Consider the following 22,456-nt stretch of genomic DNA (forward strand, 5'->3'; position numbering starts at 1 on the left):
TGGACGTACCTATAAATAACCACATACACTCGATCGGACACGATGGGCGGGATATTTATATGTACGAATAATCGTTCATTTAACCGGATACGGGAATGGATTAATAGTCTATGGAATTATTAAAATAGGGGTGAAATTATGTACAAGGACACTTGGCATAATTGATAACAAAGTATTAAAACCTTGGGTTACACGCAGTCGATAACCTGGTGTAATTATTAAACAAAGTATTAAAACCTTGTTACAGTTTAAGTCCCCAATTAGTTGGAATATTTGACTTCGGGTATAAGGATAATTTGACGAGGACACTCGCACTTTAAATTTATGACCGATGGACTGTTATGGACGAAAACCAGACGGACATATTAAATAATCCAGGACAAAGGACAATTAACCCATGGGTATAAAACTAAAATCAACACGTCAAACATCATGATTACGGAAGTTTAAATAAGCATAATATATTTTATTTCATTTTTCCTCGTACTTTTATTTATTGTCATTTTAATTATTGTTATTTATTTTATATTGTTAGTTAAATATCGTCATTTACTTTACGCTTCGCTTAAAATATAAATCGACAAACCGGTCATTAAACGGTAAAACCCCCTTTTATATATTATTAATATAATATATTTTGTACGAATATAATTGTTTAAAATATAGTGTGAAATAAGCCAGCTCCCTTTGGAACGAGCCGGACTTACTAAAAACTATACTACTCTACGATTAGGTACACTGCCTATAGTGTTGTAGCAAGGTTTAGGTATATCCCATTTGTAAATAAATAATTAAAACTTGTGTAATTTGTAACGTATTTCGTAGTAAAATATAGTACTATCACGTACCCCCACGCTACCACATCAGGTTTTTGGCGCCGCTGCCGGGGAACTTGGCGAAACGCTAGATTTTTAATTTATTTTTGTATAAATATATTTATATATTATTTTAGAAAAACAATATAAAATTTAAAAAAAAACAAACCGAAAATGCAAACTCCACGACTCGCGGAGTTTGCAGGTTTAAAACTCCACGACTCGCGGAGCCACCCTGACAGACGCACCCAGAACCCTAATTTGGCATTTATTACGAGTATAATTTAATTATTATTATTAAAACTTAATTAGGTTTATATTTAATATTAATATTTAGTTTTAGTTTTTAAATTAATTTATATTTTAAATATTAATTAGTATTATTAAATATATATATATAAATTAATACTTTTATAAAATAAATAGGATAAAAATAATATTTTTATAAAAATTATAATTTTTACAACTTTAATTTTATTTTTATATTTTGTATCTTTTTAATCGTTTAATCGTAATATTGTATATTTATCGTTCGTAGCTGGTTTTAAGCTTAGTATTTTGCCGTAGCTTATTTTTATTTCTAGATTTTTAGGCTTTGCCGTAAAATCCCTTAAGTGCTTTTTCTTTAGACTAAGATTTATGTGCTTTAGAATTTTGCGACGCCTTTTTAAGTTTTAATACCTTTTTAAGTTATTGCCATTTGGGATATAGTTTTACTTGTAAGATTTAATATTTTTAGACGCAACTTTTAATTTTTCTTAGTACCTTTTAAGTTACGACGCGCTACTTTCTTTTTATTTTTCGACATTTTTCGACGCGCAATCTTTTTCTTTCTTATTTCTCGACACGCTAGTTTTTAGGACTTAGAAATTTTCTCTATTTCTTATCTAATATCTCAAACGGAAAGAAAAATTATTTAAGTGGTTAAATTAATGGACGTTGACAATTTTCTGCTTCGTAGTAATAGTTGAATTTGTTAGTGGCTGAGTTGTGAGCTTCCGATTTAAAGGGTTCTGGCTCCCTGCTGCATCTTTTGGCTATTCGAAACGTGGGCAAAAGCAGAAAAGTCTATTAATTGGACAACTTATATAAGTTTTTCTATTTTTATAACTAATAGGATAATTAGTAAATGCACCACATTGTAGCTAAAATTTGGCCATCGCAATAAAATGGAAAATTTTGAAAACAAGGCTATGGAAACCCTTTTTGATATCCAAAATCAATTAAATCAATACACTCAAATGAGTGTTGATGACAATTCGTTCGGTCAATCTTGGATCACGAATGACGAAATAATAACTGGTTGTGAAATCTGTGGAGATTATCACTCAACATGGGAATGTTATTATTACGTTCCTATGGAAAATTACGCACCCACGGAACCTGAATGGAATGATTATGAAGAATACAATTCAAATTGGGATTATTCCCAAGAATATATCCAAACTCAACAACCAGTAGATGAGGAAAATTACGTGTCTTAAAATTTATTAGACAATATGAAAATCAAACTCGAAGAACTCAATGCTCAAAATGAACAAATGAGAGAGTTTGTAACCCGGCAAGCTGAAACTCTATCAGACTACACACCTGTTGATCTGAGGAGTATTGTGCAAGAAAATCTCATATCATCGAATTTTGATGAATTCGAGAGCTCCGAAATTACCAACTATCCTGATGATACTTTTTATTCAGTCTTACCAATTTCACAACATATCGACACATTAGCCTCTACCGACGAAATCATCGATCCATCAATGGATAAAGAAGAAGTAAGGGTGACAAATTGGTACTCTTGGGAAAACGATAACGTTGAAAATTTTACCCCCGAGACCAAAATGGTGAGACCAATAAGTACCGTTAATGAAGAAGAATCTACTCCAATCCCGAAATTCACCATTCCACAACCTTCCAACCCAATATTCTCAATAGACGAGTCATCTACCGAAGATGAACTACGAGCTTTAATAGATAATGACACCTCGAATTTCACCCAATTGGGTAATAGAGGTGAAACCTTTGATCCTGAGAATGAACGGAAGGAAATGTTAGGAATTATCCACCCTATAGAAATATGTATGTCGATGTATATCGATCCATTTGACCAAGAACCAGAAAAAAGACATATCCATTTACTAAAAGCTACACTTAAAAAAGAATTAAGTAGTGACAATCGGGAGAGTCTAAACTTTAAACCCATTGATATAATATATACCACCCGAGATGTAAATAACTGGCTCACTATTTTAATTCGTGGAACTTATTCTACCGACTTCACATGTCTTCAGCTAAGTGTGGGGAAGTCTAACCCCACTTAACGTTAAATTCGGGGTTCGGGTTAGTGCATAACTAGTTAATAAAAATGCAATATTAGGGTAAAAGACGCATTTTCAAAAATTAGCAAACAGTCCAGAAAAGCAACAGTTTTTGAAGAAAAACATGTTTGATAAAACAAGAAGGAATGAACGATGAGGCGCGCCATCTATCATTCGACGAGCTTTGTAAGTACAAACTAGGTATTCTTAATAACTTTTCTACACTAATCACCCTCAAGAATTTATAATTATAGTCTGATTTCATGCAAATGAGGGCATTGCATGATCTTAAGTGTGGGGAAGGGTTATAAATTCTCTCGGGTTTGCACTTAGTTTATTTGCCAAATTTTGTGAAAATTTTAAAAATTTTCAAATAAATGAATTCAAAATCATGTTTATACATATTTATGAACGATGAAAATTAGGTGTTAATACCGAAATTATCGTTACCTCGGAAAGGACATAAATTGAGAAACAACTAAAACGCTTGAATTTATTTATTAGGATATAAAAAGAAGCATGAAAAAAGCCAAGTGTGGGGAGAATGTACCAAGTTATTTAATTAAAAACTATCTATCACATGTTTCTGTAAAGTTTATTGCAGGTGCTTTTGTTTTGGACTAAATTAACTGTTTTACCCGATTTACTGTAATGAAAGATGGATCTACACGATGAATCAATTCCATCATTAAAAGGAAGTAAAGTCTTCCAGAAAAGACACTCGCTTCTTGATTTAGGTCAAGAAGTTGTCGTCCAGACCAGCTGTAGGTTGACGAAAAATCTAGAAAAGTCATCTCTAAAATCAGCAGGAAATCCACGGACCTCAGCATCAAACAGGGTCGCCATGTGGTCAGACTTATCCTAACCATGAGAGGATCTGTCTCGTAAAATGGGGAGGGCGCCGTGCAAATTAGCTTGATAAGACTAATGAATCAGACCCCCAGAAAGGATAATCTCCTTAAAGATTAAAAATCAGCTTTTAAGCCTGATATTACTCAATCCTTGAGATTGACCTTAAAGATTGAGAATTATAAACTCATGGAATTCGATGATATCTAAACTCGAGCTTGAACGAGAAAATATTTTGATCAAAATTACAAACCGATTTGTTTTCTGAAAATCTATTTTCAATGCGTTCATTACCATTGAACGTAAAATCCTAGGAATTCACCTGGAATTCATTAGGTCACCTGAACCAAATCGGGTGTCAACCGTAAGAACGGTGGTTGCATAGCATGGTCGGAGACAGGACCTTGTGCTACAAAGGATAGTACTAGCATCCGACACGTTTTTGGACCATAATCAAATGCATGTCATTAGACATTGCCTTAACAGTTGCTTGTTCATCGCTTTCCTTTACAACCAGAAGGTTGTTTGCCGAAAGGTAATATACGGGACAAGTGAACTGGACGTGTTGCTTTCCTAATACAAGGTTAGCAAGTGGGTAACACAAAACCACAAGTGTTGAGCTAAAATTTTCAAATCTGAAACCCACTAAACCCACAAAAAGAATTTGCAAACACCAGTGAAGGGTTATTCCAGAAAACTTATCTAGGGTAAAAGCTAGATTGAATTTTCAAAAGATCAAATATTTTCATAAAGATCCAATTTCCTTAAGGATCTACATTTTCATAGTCATGTGGGACTGTAAACCGCCTTTCAAATTTACACTTTGCTTTAGAAACTGAAAGTAAATTGGCTATTTGATTGCAAGTGTCGTTGACCTAAACCCGAGGCAACTGTGGATGACACACCCACCTTTAACCATGGTTCTATCGTTACTATCATTGTTTATGCCACCATATCAAAATCACTAATGTACAAAGTGTGATGAATAAAAAAGTGATTCATGTATGTTTTTATTTCAAGTTCTGTATTGCTTGAGGACAAGCAACGCTCAAGTGTGGGGATATTTGATAAGGCTAAAAAGGAACATATATTTCATAGAAATATCCCTTCTAAATAATAGGTTTTCATATGTAATTGTATTATATTTTCATTGTAATTGTTTAAATAAATAAGTGCGAAGACAAAAGGCGAAAACGAAGATTTGAAGACACAAACGTCCAAAAAGCTCAAATGTACAAGATACAATTCAAAAGGTTCAATTTATTGATGAGAAACGTCTAAAAATGACAAGAGTACAAGTTACAAAACGAAAAGTACAAGATATTAAATTATACGAAAGGACGTTCAAAAATCCGGAACCGGTACCCGAGCCAACTATCAACGCCGGACGCAATGGACCAAAAATTACAAGTCTACTATGCACAAGAATATAATATAATATATAAATAATTATATTAATTATTTATATTTTATATTTATATATTTATTATGTCGACAAGCTAGGAGCCAAAAGTTTGTGAGCTGGAAAATCAAACTCCACGACTCGCGGAGTTTGAAGGCCAAAAACTCCACGACTCGCGGAGTTTGAAAAATCAGAAATCCCTATAAAAGGTCACGAATTCTGCGAGTAAAAATAACATAATAATAATAATACTCCGTAGTATAATATAAATAAATATATAATATATATATATATATATATATATATATATATATATATATATATATATATATATATATATATATATATATATATATATATATATATATAGTATAGATTAGTGTTATATTAGATTAGTTTGGGTTATGTAAAAGTTATTTTTACGGGTTTTAAAGTCGGAGCTCTATCCGTGTACCACTACGCGATAAATAATCAATGTAAGCTATGTTCTCCTTTTTAAATTAATGTCTCGTACTTAAGTTATTATTATGCTTATTTGAGCCAAAGTAATCATGATGTTGGACTAAATATTAAAGACAGGGTAATTGGGCTTTGTACCATAATTGGGGTTTGAACAAAAGAACAACACTTGTGGAAATTAGACTATGGGCTATTAATGGGATTTATATTTGTTTAACTAAATGATAGTTTGTTAATTTTAATATAAAGATTTACAATTGGACGTACCTATAAATAACCACATACACTCAATCGGACACGATGGGCGGGATATTTATATGTACGAATAATCGTTCATTTAACCGGATACGGGAATGGATTAATAGTCTATGGAATTATTAAAACAGGGGTGAAATTATGTACAAGGACACTTGGCATAATTGATAACAAAGTATTAAAACCTTGGGTTACACGCAGTCGATAACCTGGTGTAATTATTAAACATAGTATTAAAACCTTGTTACAGTTTAAGTCCCCATTTAGTTGGAATATTTGACTTCGGGTATAAGGATAATTTGACGAGGACACTCGCACTTTAAATTTATGACCGATGGACTGTTATGGACAAAAACTAGACGGACATATTAAATAATCCAGGACAAAGGACAATTAACCCATGGGCATAAAACTAAAATCAACACGTCAAACATCATGATTACGGAAGTTTAAATAAGCATAATATATTTTATTTCATTTTTCCTCGTACTTTTATTTATTGTCATTTTAATTATTGTTATTTATTTTATATTGTTAGTTAAATATCGTCATTTACTTTACGCTTCGCTTAAAATATAAATTGAGAAACCGGTCATTATATGGTAAAACCCCCTTTTATATATTATTAATATAATATATTTTGTACGAATATAATTGTTTAAAATATAGTGTGAAATAAGCCAGCTCCCTGTGGAACGAACCGGACTTACTAAAAACTATACTACTCTACGATTAGGTACACTGCCTATAGTGTTGTAGCAAGGTTTAGGTATATCCCATTTGTAAATAAATAATTAAAACTTGTGTAATTTGTAACGTATTTCGTAGTAAAATATAGTACTATCACGTACCCCCACACTACCACATCAATCTCACCTTGAGTGCACAAGTAAAAAGGTACTTCACAAAGTAAACGTGTGCAAGAACGAATGCTAGTCTTGACCTAAACAATAGGTTGTATCAATATCGGTAAACTACGAAGTCGGTCAAAGTTGTTCAATTAGTCCTATGGCTCGTTACGACTCGAATATATAGCATGTGAGTCAAGTTGTCAAGTTTCATGCAAGATATAAGTACAAGAGAGAGGTTATAACGGTTAAACAAAGTATTGGTTAAGTTTGAATAAAAGTCAACTTTGGCCAAAGTCAAAGTCAACGAAAAAGTCAACACGTTCGAGTTGGGTCTCGGACAATTTTTCTGAGTTATATAATCATATATGAGCATCTTAGAACAAGTTACATGTTAATTGGAGGCGCGTAGCATAGGTAAAATTAAACGGAAAAATGCAATTTTGGACAGCCCACTTTTCAGGCTTAAGCCGCGCAGCGGCCCAGAGGGGCGCGCCGCGGGCTAAAAGGGATTTTGAAGGTCGAGGGTTCTGATGGTTCCAGAACATCTGGGCAGTGCTAAGCCGCGCCCCGGCTAGGAAGCCCACGCCGCGGGTGCCACCTGGGCAAAATTTTTGGGCAGTTTTCATGTGTTTAAGACTCGAACCAAATTTCCCCAAATCACAATAAGTGAACCGAAAACACTCAAAACGCATATCATACATAGTTGGAAAAGTATTTTAACGGGGAATACAACTAAGCACATATCATCAAATAAATCCATCATTTACAACAACCAAATCTACATTGAACGATCATTGAATGTTCATCATGAATGCTTCAAGTTCATAAACGCAATTTGATGATTCGGGAATTAAATGCACATATATAATATCCCTTTTCGTAGATAATTACTCATACATTGCAACTAAACACTTACCAACAACATTACAAAGAATTTAATGCATCGAAATTTCATATGTAAGACTACCAAACCCTAACCAAAAATCATAAATTTAACAATCATGTTAATGGAGTCTTTCTAAGTCAACCTACATACCAAATTGAAGCTAGTAATGCTAGTAACACATTTAATTCATGCACTTTAACATTTAACAATATTTAATCAACCAAATCTCAAGATTAAACAAGCCCTTTTTCAAGTTCATGTTAGTTATACCAAAATGACAAGAACATGCAAACCATTCACATATTCATGTAGGACTTGAGCCATAGACACTAACTAACACACTTTTAAGCCAAGAACACCAAGAACCAGAATCTAGAGTTTTTGAAAAGCTTACCCCAAGTAATGAAATTGGTACCAAATTAAAGGTCTTGAGTAGTAGATCGCAAATATGTAATTTGTTTTGAAGTGGGCTTGCTAGATTGGAAATGGATGATGAATCTTTGATTATGAAGAAAATGGAGAAAAGTGGAAGTATGAAGAAGAAAGAAGAAAGTGGGGAGGTGGAATGAGTGGTGGGAGGTGGGGTTTGACTAGTTGACCTAGTCACTAGTTTGGCCCCTTGGCAACATTAGTCTCTCGAGTTTAAAAGCGGGTGCGTGAATTAACCATACGAATTATCTTAAATACGCTAGAGTAGACGAGAGATGTTATAATTAAATAACGGATTTAAAATAATTAAACAGAAAGTAAACGAAAAAAGACGGGTTATTACACACTACATAATACAAAACACAATCAAATGTCAATATAGGAGTTATATCAAATCTCGCGAAATTAACAATTTGTTATGTTGATGTAAAACATAATATAAATGAACAACCTATTGATAGTCATCTCCTATAAATGATGAAAAACTTCTTAGCATTCACTGAATATAGATACACATAATTTTAAGATGATTAAGAGCAAGCATATCATAAGATGGCACACATGGAGATATAATTGAAACAACCCGAACCCGTTTATCCGAAAACGATAGTATTTTTATATATATATATAAACAGAGTTAAATACGTCAAAATATACGATTCGTTTTACACTAGCTTTAACGTGCCCAAAGTACAATAAAATACATGTTTAACATATGACCATGTCCAAAACATTCAATTCGACACCTTCGACCCGTTACACAACAAGTGGGTAATTTAGACCCATTTACACTAAAACCCGGGTTAAGACTCAATAACGCTGTAGTGACCCGAACTTTTCCATGTTTATATATATTAATTGAGATTGATATTTACATGATTAAATGTTTCCAACATGTTAAGCAATCAAACTTGTTAAGACTTGATTAATTGAAATAGGTATCATATAGACAATTGACCACCCAAGTTGACCGGTGATTCACGAACGTTAAAACTTGTAAAAACTATATGATGACATATATATGGTTATATATATATATATATATAGTTAACATGATATTATGATAAGTAAACATATCATTAAGTATATTAACAATGAACTACATATGTAAAAACAAGACTACTAACTTAATGATTTTGAAACGAGACATATTTGTAACGATTATCGTTGTAACGACATTTAATGTATATATATCATATTAAGAGATATTCGTACATCATAATATCATGATAATATAATAATTTAAAATCTCTTTTGATATTATAAACATTGGGTTAACAACATATAACAAGATCGTTAACCTAAAGGTTTCAAAACAACATTTACATGTAACGACTAACGATGACTTAACGACTCAGTTAAAATGTATATACATGTAGTGTTTTAATATGTATTCATACACTTTTGAAAGACTTCAAGACACTTATCAAAATACTTCTACTTAACAAAAATGCTTACAATTACATCCTCGTTCAGTTTCATCAACAATTCTACTCGTATGCACCCGTATTCGTACTCGTAAAATACACAGCTTTTAGATGTATGTACTATTGGTATATACACTCCAATGATCAGCTCTTAGCAGCCCATGTGAGTCACCTAACACATGTGGGAACCATCATTTGGCAACTAGCATGAAATATCTCATAAAATTACAAAAATGTGAGTAATCATTCATGACTTATTTACATGAAAACAAAATTACATATCCTTTATATCTAATCCATACATCAACGACCAAAAACACCTACAAACACTTTCATTCTTCAATTTTCTTCATCTAATTGATCTCTCTCAAGTTCTATCTTCAAGTTCTAAGTGTTCTTCATAAATTCCAAAAGTTCTAGTTTCATAAAATCAAGAATACTTTCAAGTTTGCTAGCTCACTTCCAATCTTGTAAGGTGATCATCCAACCTCAAGAAATCTTTGTTTCTTACAGTAGGTTATCATTCTAATACAAGGTAATAATCATATTCAAACTTTGGTTCAATTTCTATAACTATAACAATCTTATTTCAAGTGATGATCTTACTTGAACTTGTTTTCGTGTCATGATTCTGCTTCAAGAACTTCGAGCCATCCAAGGATCCATTGAAGCTAGATCCATTTTTCTATTTTCCAGGAGGTTTATCCAAGGAACTTAAGGTAGTAATGATGTTCATAACATCATTCGATTCATACATATAAAGCTATCTTATTCGAAGGTTTAAACTTGTAATCACTAGAACATAGTTTAGTTAATTCTAAACTTGTTCGCAAACAAAAGTTAATCCTTCTAACTTGACTTTTAAAATCAACTAAACACATGTTCTATATCTGTATGATATGCTAACTTAATGATTTAAAACCTGGAAACACGAAAAACACGTAAAACCGGATTTACGCCGTCGTAGTAACACCTCGGGCTGTTTTGGGTTAGTTAATTAAAAACTATGATAAACTTTGATTTAAAAGTTGTTATTCTGAGAAAATGATTTTTATTATGAACATAAAACTATATCCAAAAATTATGGTTAAACTCAAAGTGGAAGTATGTTTTCTAAAATGGTCATGTAGACGTCATTCTTTCGACTGAAATGACTACCTTTACAAAAACGACTTGTAACTTATTTTTCCGACAATAAACCTATACTTTTTCTGTTTAGATTCATAAAATAGAGTTCAATATGAAACCATAGCAATTTGATTCACTCAAAACGGATTTAAAATGAAGAAGTTATGGGTAAAACAAGATTGGATAATTTTTCTCATTTTAGCTACGTGAAAATTGGTAACAAATCTATTCCAACCATAACTTAATCAACTTGTATTGTATATTATGTAATCTTGAGATACCATAGACACGTATACAATATTTCGACCTATCATGTCGACACATCTATATATATTTCGGAACAACCATAGACACTCTATATGTGAATGTTGGAGTTAGCTATACAGGGTTGAGGTTGATTCCAAAATATATATAGTTTGAGTTGTGATCAATACTGAGATACGTATACACTGGGTCGTGGATTGATTCAAGATAATATTTATCGATTTATTTCTGTACATCTAACTGTGGACAACTAGTTGTAGGTTACTAACGAGGACAGCTGACTTAATAAACTTAAAACATCAAAATATATTAAAAGTGTTGTAAATATATTTTGAACATACTTTGATATATATGTATATATTGTTATAGGTTCGTGAATCAACCAGTGGCTAAGTCTTACTTCCCGACGAAGTAAAAATCTGTGAAAGTGAGTTATAGTCCCACTTTTAAAATCTAATATTTTTGGGATGAGAATACATGCAGGTTTTATAAATGATTTACAAGATAGACACAAGTACGTGAAACTACATTGTATGGTTGAATTATCGAAATCGAATATGCCCCTTTTTATTAAGTCTGGTAATCTAAGAATTAGGGAACAGACACCCTAATTGACGCGAATCCTAAAGATAGATCTATTGGGCCCAACAAGCCCCATCCAAAGTACCGGATGCTTTAGTACTTCAAAATCTATATCATATCCGAAGGGTGTCCCGGAATGATGGGGATATTCTTATATATGCATCTTGTTAATGTCGGTTACCAGGTGTTCACCATATGAATAATTTTTATCTCTATGTATGGGATGTATATTGAAATATGAAATCTTGTGGTCTATTGTTACAATTTGATATATATAGGTTAAAACTATAACTCACCAACATTTTTTGTTGACGTTTAAAGCATGTTTATTCTCAGGTGAATACTAAGAGCTTCCGCTGTTGCATACTAAAATAAGGACAAGATTTGGAGTCCATGTTTGTATGATACTGTGTAAAAACTGCATTCAAGAAACTGATTTCAATGTAACATATTTGTATTGTAAACCATTATGTAATGGTCGTGTGTAAACAGGATATTTTAGATTATCATTATTTGATAATTTACGTAAAGCTTTTTAAACCTTTATTTATGAAATAAAGGTTATGGTTTGTTTTAAAAATGAATGCAGTCTTTGAAAAAAACGTCTCATATAGAGGTCAAAACCTCGCAACGAAATCAATTAATATGGAACGTTTTTAATCAATAAGAACGGGACATTTCAAACGCAACCCGATACCCAGAGCATAATCTCGGGGATTTACCAAGTCCCCAATCCACGCCCGAATATCCAAAAGCTACCCAATCAAGCTCAAGCAACACAAAAGCAACTAGTCTAGCAACTAGAAGTCTTCTCTTTAACAACCGGTACCTATAAAAAGGTAAAAACAACGAGGGATAAGCTTACGCTTAGTGAATGCAACAATTATAAATAAATATATATATATATATATATATATATATATATATATATATATATATATATATATATATATATATATATATATATATATATATATATATATATATATATATATATATATATATAATCTACTTACTTGTAAACATTTACATAAATACCGCATACGAGCTGTCAACTCAATAACCATGCAATCACAAAGTATAAACTAATTATCCACAATTCACAATAAGCTAGCATCGTCAATAGCATATAGGTCAAAATTTAATATGCTAATACAAAAATCACACAACCATGGTTAACCATAAGTACAAGGGAATGGTACTCGCGAATGACCATCGGTGTTCCCAATAACCATTAGTATACATATCCAGCTAATGTATCACTAACCCCATGAGTGGTATCGAACTCACGAACTTAAACCTACTCTTCACGCTCAATGTGGTATCGAACTCACGATCTTTAAACCCACATTTCACGCCACACGTAATGATGTGGTATCGAACTCACGAACTTTAAACCCTCATCTCATGCCAAACACGATGTGGTATCGAACTCACGAACTTTAAACCCATAACGCATCCCACACAAGTAAATACATTATATACATACACGTATAATTATTTCACTCACCTTGGAATGCCCGCACAAGTCATGTAAACATGATCTCCGTCCTCATATCTGAGCAAGCAACCACCTATATCACACATAGGCACAATATACATATAAATATACATTCTCTAAAAGAGAATCCAACACAAACATGCCTTAGCCGAGGGATCACACATTGCTTACCAAAACCCACCCATTTAACACCTAATAGACACAATCCAATTACCACTTCGGGTGGTAATTCAAACTCACACTACCAAGTACTATTCAACCAAAATTATACTTTACACCAATTAAACCAACCTAGGTCCCGATGCTAGATTACTACTTAGGTAGTGATCATTTCAAAACGCCATTCACACCAAAACTACAACACGTGCAATATTGACCCATATCACACTTAACCTCCTTTGACTTATGTCAAATTCAACCCAAAATCACTAATGGTAGTGATTAGGCCTTAATCCACCAATTAACAACATAAACCAAGTATTAAGTACTTATTACACCAACACTAGCCTCAAATCATAGTTTTGACACCAAAACCATTTCAACACCCAATTTGACTATCAACATGTTCTTATGAACATCAAAATCACTAACACACTTACAACCTAGTGACTAACACCCAAACCATGACAAATACTTCCAAATTCGTCATCTAAATATAAACCCACAATATTCGGGTTTACTTACACAATATTGTTAGGTACCCGAGAAGGAGTAAAACGTGTTTCCTTAGCCTTAAGGAGGATCCTTTATACGAGGGCTATATAAAGGATCTAAGGCTCCTTAGATTAGTTAACATTAGCCACTAATTTGTAATGTATTCAAGAGAGCTGTGGAATATAGTTGACTAGTTTGACTAACGCTCTCTACATGCATGTGGTTAATTGTTCACATTCATGGTATTCATGGGATCTAGGATCCTACAATTGGTATCAGAGCTTCTAGGGAGTGATATTACATCACTATATCGATCCAGAGATTGAAGATTACAGAATCTGGTCACATTCGGTTAGATTGAATCAGATTCGGTATCATCGAATTTGATTATCTGACGTTCAGATTCTTGTGATAAGTTCAGCGAAGGTGTATTAGGTTGATTAGAAAGAGTTTCGATCGTCATTACAGCTTTTTAACAACAATTATGAAGAATCAAGTTGATTTTTAGAGTTCGTGGCTAAAACTCTCGGTATTGATCAATTCCAGCTTGAATTTGTATTTTAGTGAAAGTTTGTGGTTTCAGTTGTGATAGTGAGGTGTTTAGTCAAGTTTTTGACGGTTCAATTTCATCAATTCTTCAAGTTTTGAAGATTCAATCAACATTCGGTATCATAACTGCCATGCCGAATCTTCTTCATAGTTGATAATTCTCATTAAGTGTTGCAGATTGTGGTATGTTAGTGATTCTATCACATTCAGTTTGATCATACGTAGCTAATTGGTGTGGTTTGAGAAAGGATTCGATTGTATTTCTAAGATTCTATACTTAGACTCGGTATTGTCAACTGCTACAGTTGACATTCGGTATCTTTAATATTCTGTATGTTACTAACTTGTTTCCTTGTGCAGCAAGGTTACTGAATCTAATTCAAAGGAATTGGATTGTGTTTGCATTCAAACGTTTACAAAATTTGACTACCTAGTTAAATACCGAACCAGAATCTCGGTATCACTTAATACATTAGTTTTAAGTGTTCTTAGGCTTCAAATCTTGTGGTTACTGAATCTATACCGAATCTGGGTGTGTTACTTGTGTTACTGATCAGTTTCTGATACAGAATCTAGTTTACCGAATCTGCTACAGTACCAAACCACTTACCGAATCTGCTACAGTACCGAACCAGATACTGAATCTGACATTTTTGTTAGATTTTTGTGAACCATTCATCCTAGATTTGTGTAATACCGAATCTTTACCGAATCTACCTCAATTTTAAGATGTCTATCCAGGATACTTTGATCATTGGATCAGATTCCCGACCTCCAGTGTTGTTTGATGGCAAGTACACTCAGTGGCTCCACCGTATCATTCAATATATAGACTACAAGGGTGAGAAAGCAAAGTACATATGGGCTTCTCTGAGAGATGGTCCAGTTGTAGAGTATCATCCGGATACTGGTATGCCAATTCCAGTCTATGAACTTTCTGGTGATAGACGAGAGAGAGCTCAGGGTGACATAGAGGCAAGGAACATTGTTATGTAAGCTATCTCGTACGAGTTGTTTGAAAATGATGACAACAACACTACATCAAAAGACATAGGGGATGAGATCAAACGACAGCAAGAAGATTATGACATGTCAGATGTTACTAAACTAAATAAGGCTCTTAGATTTTATGAAGATTCCAAGCTGGAACCCAAAGAAAAACTCAAGGATACCTACCGTCATTTCAATGGTGTTCTCAATGAGTTGAATAGGTGCAAGATTATAAAAGTAATTGCTGAAGTCAACATGAAATTCCTCAAAAAGCTGAATGTTAATTGGCTTCCTTATGGAACCATTGTTCGATCTACCAAAGAGATTGACAAGATGACTATTCATGAGCTTGTTGGAGTTCTTATGCATTATCAACCAGAGGTGTATAAACTTCAAGAGGGAAGGAAAGAGTCGTATCCAAGTGAACCTCTTGCTCTCATTGCCAAAAAGAAGAGTAAATCATTTTCTACTTCCAAAAGCTTATCCAAGAAAGTACTTGTTGAAGAATCAACTGATTCTGAAGAGTTGAATCTTTCTGATGTTGATGATTCTCACTTTGAATTAGTCAAGATGGTAGCCATGTTCACTAAAGCCTTGAACAGACACAAGTTCAAAGGCAAATCAAGCAATCAACGCAAGAACTCATCTTCTTCCTCCTACTACAAGAAACCAGATCAACCAATGAATCAACGTGCTGATGATTACAAGAAGGATGATTCAATCTGTTTCAATTGTGGCAAAGATGGTCATTACTCTCGTGAATGCAAGATGCCTAAGAAGAAGGACGCAGCTTACTACAAGAAGAAAATGTTGATGGCAAAGATTGTGGAAACTGGAGGAGAGCTGAAACCGGTTGATGATACTTGGTTTAACTGGACTGATGATTCAGATTCAGAGGTGGAACATGCAAATGTTTGCAAGGTGACTAAGCTCATCAAAGCAAAGGAAGTAATGGAGAATTCTGACTCAGCATCTGATGATGATGAGGTACAATCAACTAAAATCCCAATGGATTTTATAAAAATGCAAAATGACATGATGAAGAATGTGGTCTCAATGTCAAAAGAAGTTAAAGATTTAAAATCTGAAAACAAGATTTTAAAAGATTAAATCAAACTTAATGAGACCAGACCATCTTCATCTAAATTACAATTAGAGTTGTAAAGATTGAATGTCCAACTCAGCTCTATGGAAACTGAGTTAGAAGATCTTAAAAAGACAATTCATCCGATTAAAGTCGAAAGGACAGATTTTCGTCTAAAATCAGAACGACTTGCAGAAAAAGTTCAATTTTTGGAAAAAGATCTTTCTGATTTGAAAAACCAATATGAGCCCACACTTTCAAAGCTAAACAAGAAAATTATTCAATTGGAAGACACCATAATTGAGAAGAACACTGAAATTTCTTCATTGTCAAAAGAGTCTCTTAAAATGAAAGCTCAACTTGCTCGATATGAGAAAAAAACTCTATCGAACAGAGCAATCTAAAGCTATCATTGATATGGAACTTTCAAAGCAAACAATTTTTATGAATAGACCAAAAATGATTTATGGTGAAAAGTGTGGGTTGGGTTATGAAGATCCTAAGATTTTAGATGATGCTTCCAAAAAGATTCCAGGATTATATCATTCTAATTATTTTCAAGACGGTTTACCATCTCATTTTGTGCATACTTCTGATGCTAATTCTGATGATATTATTGTTAATCGCAAATCTAAAAAATACCATCAAATTAGCTTAATGTATGAGAAAATTAATGCTAAAATGGGTAAATCAAATCCTGATTTCTTGAAGGAACTTGTTTAAACTGAAAAGAATATGCAAAGTGCTAACTATGTGCCTAAATGTCGATTGGTTTATATTCCTACACTCATGCTAGAGAAATACATTTTAATGCTTGAGAATGAAGTGTTTAACAACCCTAGCTCTAGCATTATTACCATAGATGAAGTGTTTGATGAACCAACTTTTGATGTGAAACCAATTCTACCAGCATTACCTGCATGTTCTGTTTCTGATGATGTTTTCTGTGAAGACCTAGCACATGAACTAACTGTCTTCTTTGAGACATAATCTCTAGTTCAAAATTCTTTAGATGTAAAGGTAGAACCTCGAGAAGAACCAACTGTTGAAAATTTGATAGACTTTAATGCAACAATTGATCCTTTGAATGAATTTTATGCAAACATACCTGCTGTACAAAACTTAAATCGTATAGTAGATATACTGGAAAAGGAAAATATTGAGTTGCAACTTAAGTGTCAATCATTAAAACAAATGCTTGCTTTGTGTGATAAATTGCCTCCACTTCCTAAGAAAGAATGTACTTATGCTTTTGAGGAAGGTGAAGTGGTAGTTTCTGCTGAGGAATTATGTCTTGAGAATAAAAGTTAAAAAAAAAAAGATAATTCAACTGAAACAGGCTAACACATTTAAGCAACCATCTACTGTTGAAACCAATGTGTCTGAATGTGTTGGTGGGATTAATAAAAAGGGGAAAGGGTCAAACACATCTATGAATGCTAAATCCATTACTATTCTTAAAACTCCTCTACGTTCTCAATTTGGTAACCGTGTTTCAAAAGTTGTACCTTCAACACAATTTGTTGTCAAAAAGGTTCATTCTCAAGATAGTTCTGTGTCAACGAAAAAGATTCCTATGATTCTAATGTCAAATAAATCAAAGGAGAGTCTTTTAAAGAAATCAGTCAAGTCTAAACAACACAGAAGTCCTAAACCTGGTTTGAGTGAGTATGATGCAAAGGAACGTAAAATCAAATTAGAAATTTTGCAAAATCAATCATCTCATGTGTCAACTAAAAAGTTTGGATGTGTAACTAACATAGGTGTTTTCCGTGTCACAGGTCATAATCCAAACTTGACTTACAAGTATGTATGGGTTCCTAAGTCAACGACTAAGAAAGTAGCAAACAAACCAAAGAAATTTGCTAGTCGACCTAGGAAGTCATCACATGTATTTCAATTTTCTTCTGTTCACAAAACATCTACTTGTAATAAGTTGTGTGTTAAGACTTCTGATAATGATGTAAAACTTGATATTGCGTATGATGCTTCATGTAATGTGGTTTTATCTGATGCTTTGTTATCCAAATTGCATGATGTTTTACGTGATTATCTCATTGTTGATCCAAAGTTTATTGCTGGTACTAACTGTAGAGGACCCAAGAAACTTTGGGTACCTAAACTTTAGGATATTAAAGTTAAGCTTTACGTGATTATCTCATTGTTGATCTAAAGTTATTGCTGGTACTAACCGTAGAGGACCCAAGAAACTTTGGGTACCTAAACTCTAGGATATTAACATTTACAGGGTTTCGACGCCTGTGTTTGTTATATCGATTTCGGTTGCTCTCGATACATGACGGGCGATAAATTCTTGCTTGTCAATTTTGTTGACAAATTCCTAGGAATGGTTACATTCGGAAATGATGAGATTGCAGCGATAACGGGATATGGAGATTTTGTGAAAAATGGCATAACGATCAAATGGGTCTCATATGTTGAGGGTTTGGGGTGCAGTTTATTTAGTGTCAGCCAATTCTACGATGGAGATCTCAAAGTTTTGTTTGAACATCGTCAATGCTCGGTGCAATCCACCGAAGGAAATGATCTCCTTGTTGGTAAACGTTGTGCTTCACTATATACTACTGACCTCAATGATGCATCATCACATGACACCATGTGTTTGGCTACTCGTTCCACGAAGGAAAATTCATGGTTGATATGCGTAGAGGTGTATACGAAATAGTTATATTTTTATTAAGAAATACTATTAAATACGATACAATTTTACACAAGTTATTTATTTATTTATAGAGTGGATATACCTAAACCTTGCTACAACACTTATAGGCAGTGTATATAATCGTACAGTAGTGTAGTTTTTAGTAAGTCCGGTTCGTTCCACAGGGATCTAGCCAAGTTTAACGCTATATTTTTAAAACTAAATTTGTATATAAATATATATATAAATATAAGTAGTATAATTATTATAAAAGGGGGATTTTACCGTTTAATGACCGGTTTGTTGATTTTAAAACTTTAGTCGCAGTTAAAACCTAATGTTAAATATTAAAAATAAATATAACTTAATTTAAAGCGTAAAGTAAATGACAATAATTAAAATGCGATAAATTAAAGTACGATAAATAAAATGACAATAAATAAAATTGCGATAATTAAAAAGTACGATAATTAAAAGTGCAATTAAATAAAATGACAGTAAATAAAAGTGCGATGAAATATGAAATAAAGGAATTATGCTTATTTAAACTTCCGTAATCATGATGTTTGACGTATTGATTTTAGTTTATTGCCATGGGTTAATTGTCCTTTGTCCTGGATTATTTAATATGTCCATCTGGTTTTTGTCCATAACAGTCCATTAGTCATAAATATAAAGTGTGAGTGTCCTCGTCAAATTATCCTTATACCCGAAGTCAAATATTTCAACTAATTGGGGACTTAAACTATAATTACACTAATTTTCCTTGTATGTAATTCACCCATGTTTTAATAAGTCCATTAACTATTAATCCACTCCCGTGTCCGGTTAAATGAACGATTATTAGTACTTATAAATATCCCGCCTATCGTGTCCGATCGAGTGTATATAGTTATTTATAGATACGTCCAATTGTAAATCTTTATATTAAATTAACGAACTATCATTCAATTAAACAAATATAAAGCCCATTAATAACCCATAGTCTAATTTCCACAAGTGTCGTTCTTTTGTCCAAACCCCAATTATGGTACAAAGCCTAATTACCCCGTCTTTAATATTTTAGCCCAACATCACGATTAATTCAATTTAAATAAGCATAATAATAACTTAGCTACGAGACATTAATTTAAAAAGGTTGAACATAACTTACAATGATTAATAATAGCGTAGCGTTACACGGACAGAATTTCAACTTACACACTTACAATATTTGCCACTATAACCTTATTATTATTAAACTTAAATTAAAATTATAATTATAAAATATAAGTATAAGTATATCGTGAGAGATAGATTAGAGAAAGGTGTGTTAAAATCGATCAGAATGCGCGACTTTTATAGCCTCACATTTCACTGTAGATCTCCGCGAGTGCTGAACTTTTAAGCTTTAAACCTCCGCGAGTGCAGAGGTCTGGAATCCAGCTCACAAATTGAATTAAACGTGGGCTGCTTTGATTAAAATAATATATAATATATATATATATATAATTAATTATATATAATATTATATTCTTGTGCATAGTTGACTTGTAATTTTTGGTCCGTTACGTCGCGCGCTGAAAGTTGGTTCATGTCTCGGTTCCGAATTTTTGAACGCCTTTTCGTACAATTTAATATCTTGTACTTTGTGTTTTACGGCTTGTACTCTTGTAATTTTTAGACGTTTCTCATCAATAATTTGAACCACTTTGATTGTACTTTTTACTTTTTAGCTTTTTGGTCATTTGCGTCTTCAATTCGTCGAATCTGTCTTTTGTCTTCACCCATTAATATTTAAACTAATATCACTTGTAAATAGAACAATTGCAACTAAAAGCTTGTCTTTCTTGAGGGATAATGCTATGAAATATATGTTCGTTTTTAGCATTATCAAATATTCTCACACTTGAGCGTTGCTTGTCCTCAAGCAATATAGTCTTGAAATAAAAATACTAGAATCACTTCTTTATTCTTCACACTTTGTACATCAATGATTTCTATACGGCGGTATGAACAATGGTAGTAACATTGTGGTTTACAGTCCCACATGACTATGAAAATTTAGATCCGTTAGGAAATTGGATCTTTATGAAAACATTTGATCTTTTGAAATTTCAATATAACTTTTACTCTAGATTAGTTTTCCGGAATTACCCTTCACCGGTGTTTGCAAAATGTTTTTGTGCGTTTTGTGGGTTTCAGATTTGAAAATTTTAGCTTAAAACTTGCGGTTTTATGTCACCCACTTGCTAACCTTGTATTAGGAAAGCAATATGTCCAATATACTTGCTCCGTATATTACCTTTCGGTAAACTACCGTCGGTTGTAAAGGAAAGCGTTGAACAAGCAACTGTTAAGGCAATGTCCCGTGACATGCTTTTAATTATGGTCTATATCGTGTCGGATGCAATTACTATCCTTTGTAGGAGCAATAGTAAAGATCACCCTATAGTTTTTTAGGCTGGCAAAAGGTCCTATCTTTGACCATGCAATGCAACCACCGTTCTTATGGTTGACACCCGATTTGGTTCAGGTGACCTAATGAATTCCAGGTGAATTCCTAGGATTTTACGTTCAATGGTAATGAACGCATTGAAAATAGGTTTTCAGAAAATAAATCGGTTTGTAATTTGATCAAAATATTTTCTCGTTCAAGCTCGAGTTTAGATATCATCGAATTCCATGAGTTTGAATTCTCAATCTTTAAGGTCAATCTCAAGGATTGAGTAATATCAGTCTTAAAAGCTGATTTTTAATCTTTTAAGGAGATTATCCTTTCTGGGGATCTGATTCATTAGTCTTATAAGCTAATTTGCACGGTGCCCCCATTGTACGAGACAGATCCTCTCATGGTTAGGATAAGTCTGTAATGACCCGGAAATTTTCGATCAAATTTAAACCTTAATCTCTATATGTTTCCGACACGATAAGCAAAATCTGTAATGTTAAGTCTCGAAAGCTTTGAAATCTATAATTATGAAATCAATTACCCAATTAATATGCTTGACAATTCACGAACATTGTATGTAAATAAATATGTAAATTATATATATATATATATATATATATATATATATATATATATATATATATATATATATATATATATATATATATGATTAGTAATGTGGAATATTAAATGTTCAATGTAAATTATTATGTATATACTATATATACTACATAATTAACAATATGTAATATTAATATTTAATATAATGAATTTAATTTAATTATAAATTAAAATATAGTTGATATAGTAATATAATTATTACTTTCAATATTAACATCTATACTAGTAATTATTAATATGAAAAAGAATATATATATGTAAATATAAATCGTTATACTATTATTATTATTATTATTATTTTA

The sequence above is a fragment of the Rutidosis leptorrhynchoides genome, chromosome 10 (assembly GCF_046630445.1).
Source record: "Rutidosis leptorrhynchoides isolate AG116_Rl617_1_P2 chromosome 10, CSIRO_AGI_Rlap_v1, whole genome shotgun sequence".
Classification (NCBI taxonomy): domain Eukaryota; kingdom Viridiplantae; phylum Streptophyta; class Magnoliopsida; order Asterales; family Asteraceae; genus Rutidosis; species Rutidosis leptorrhynchoides.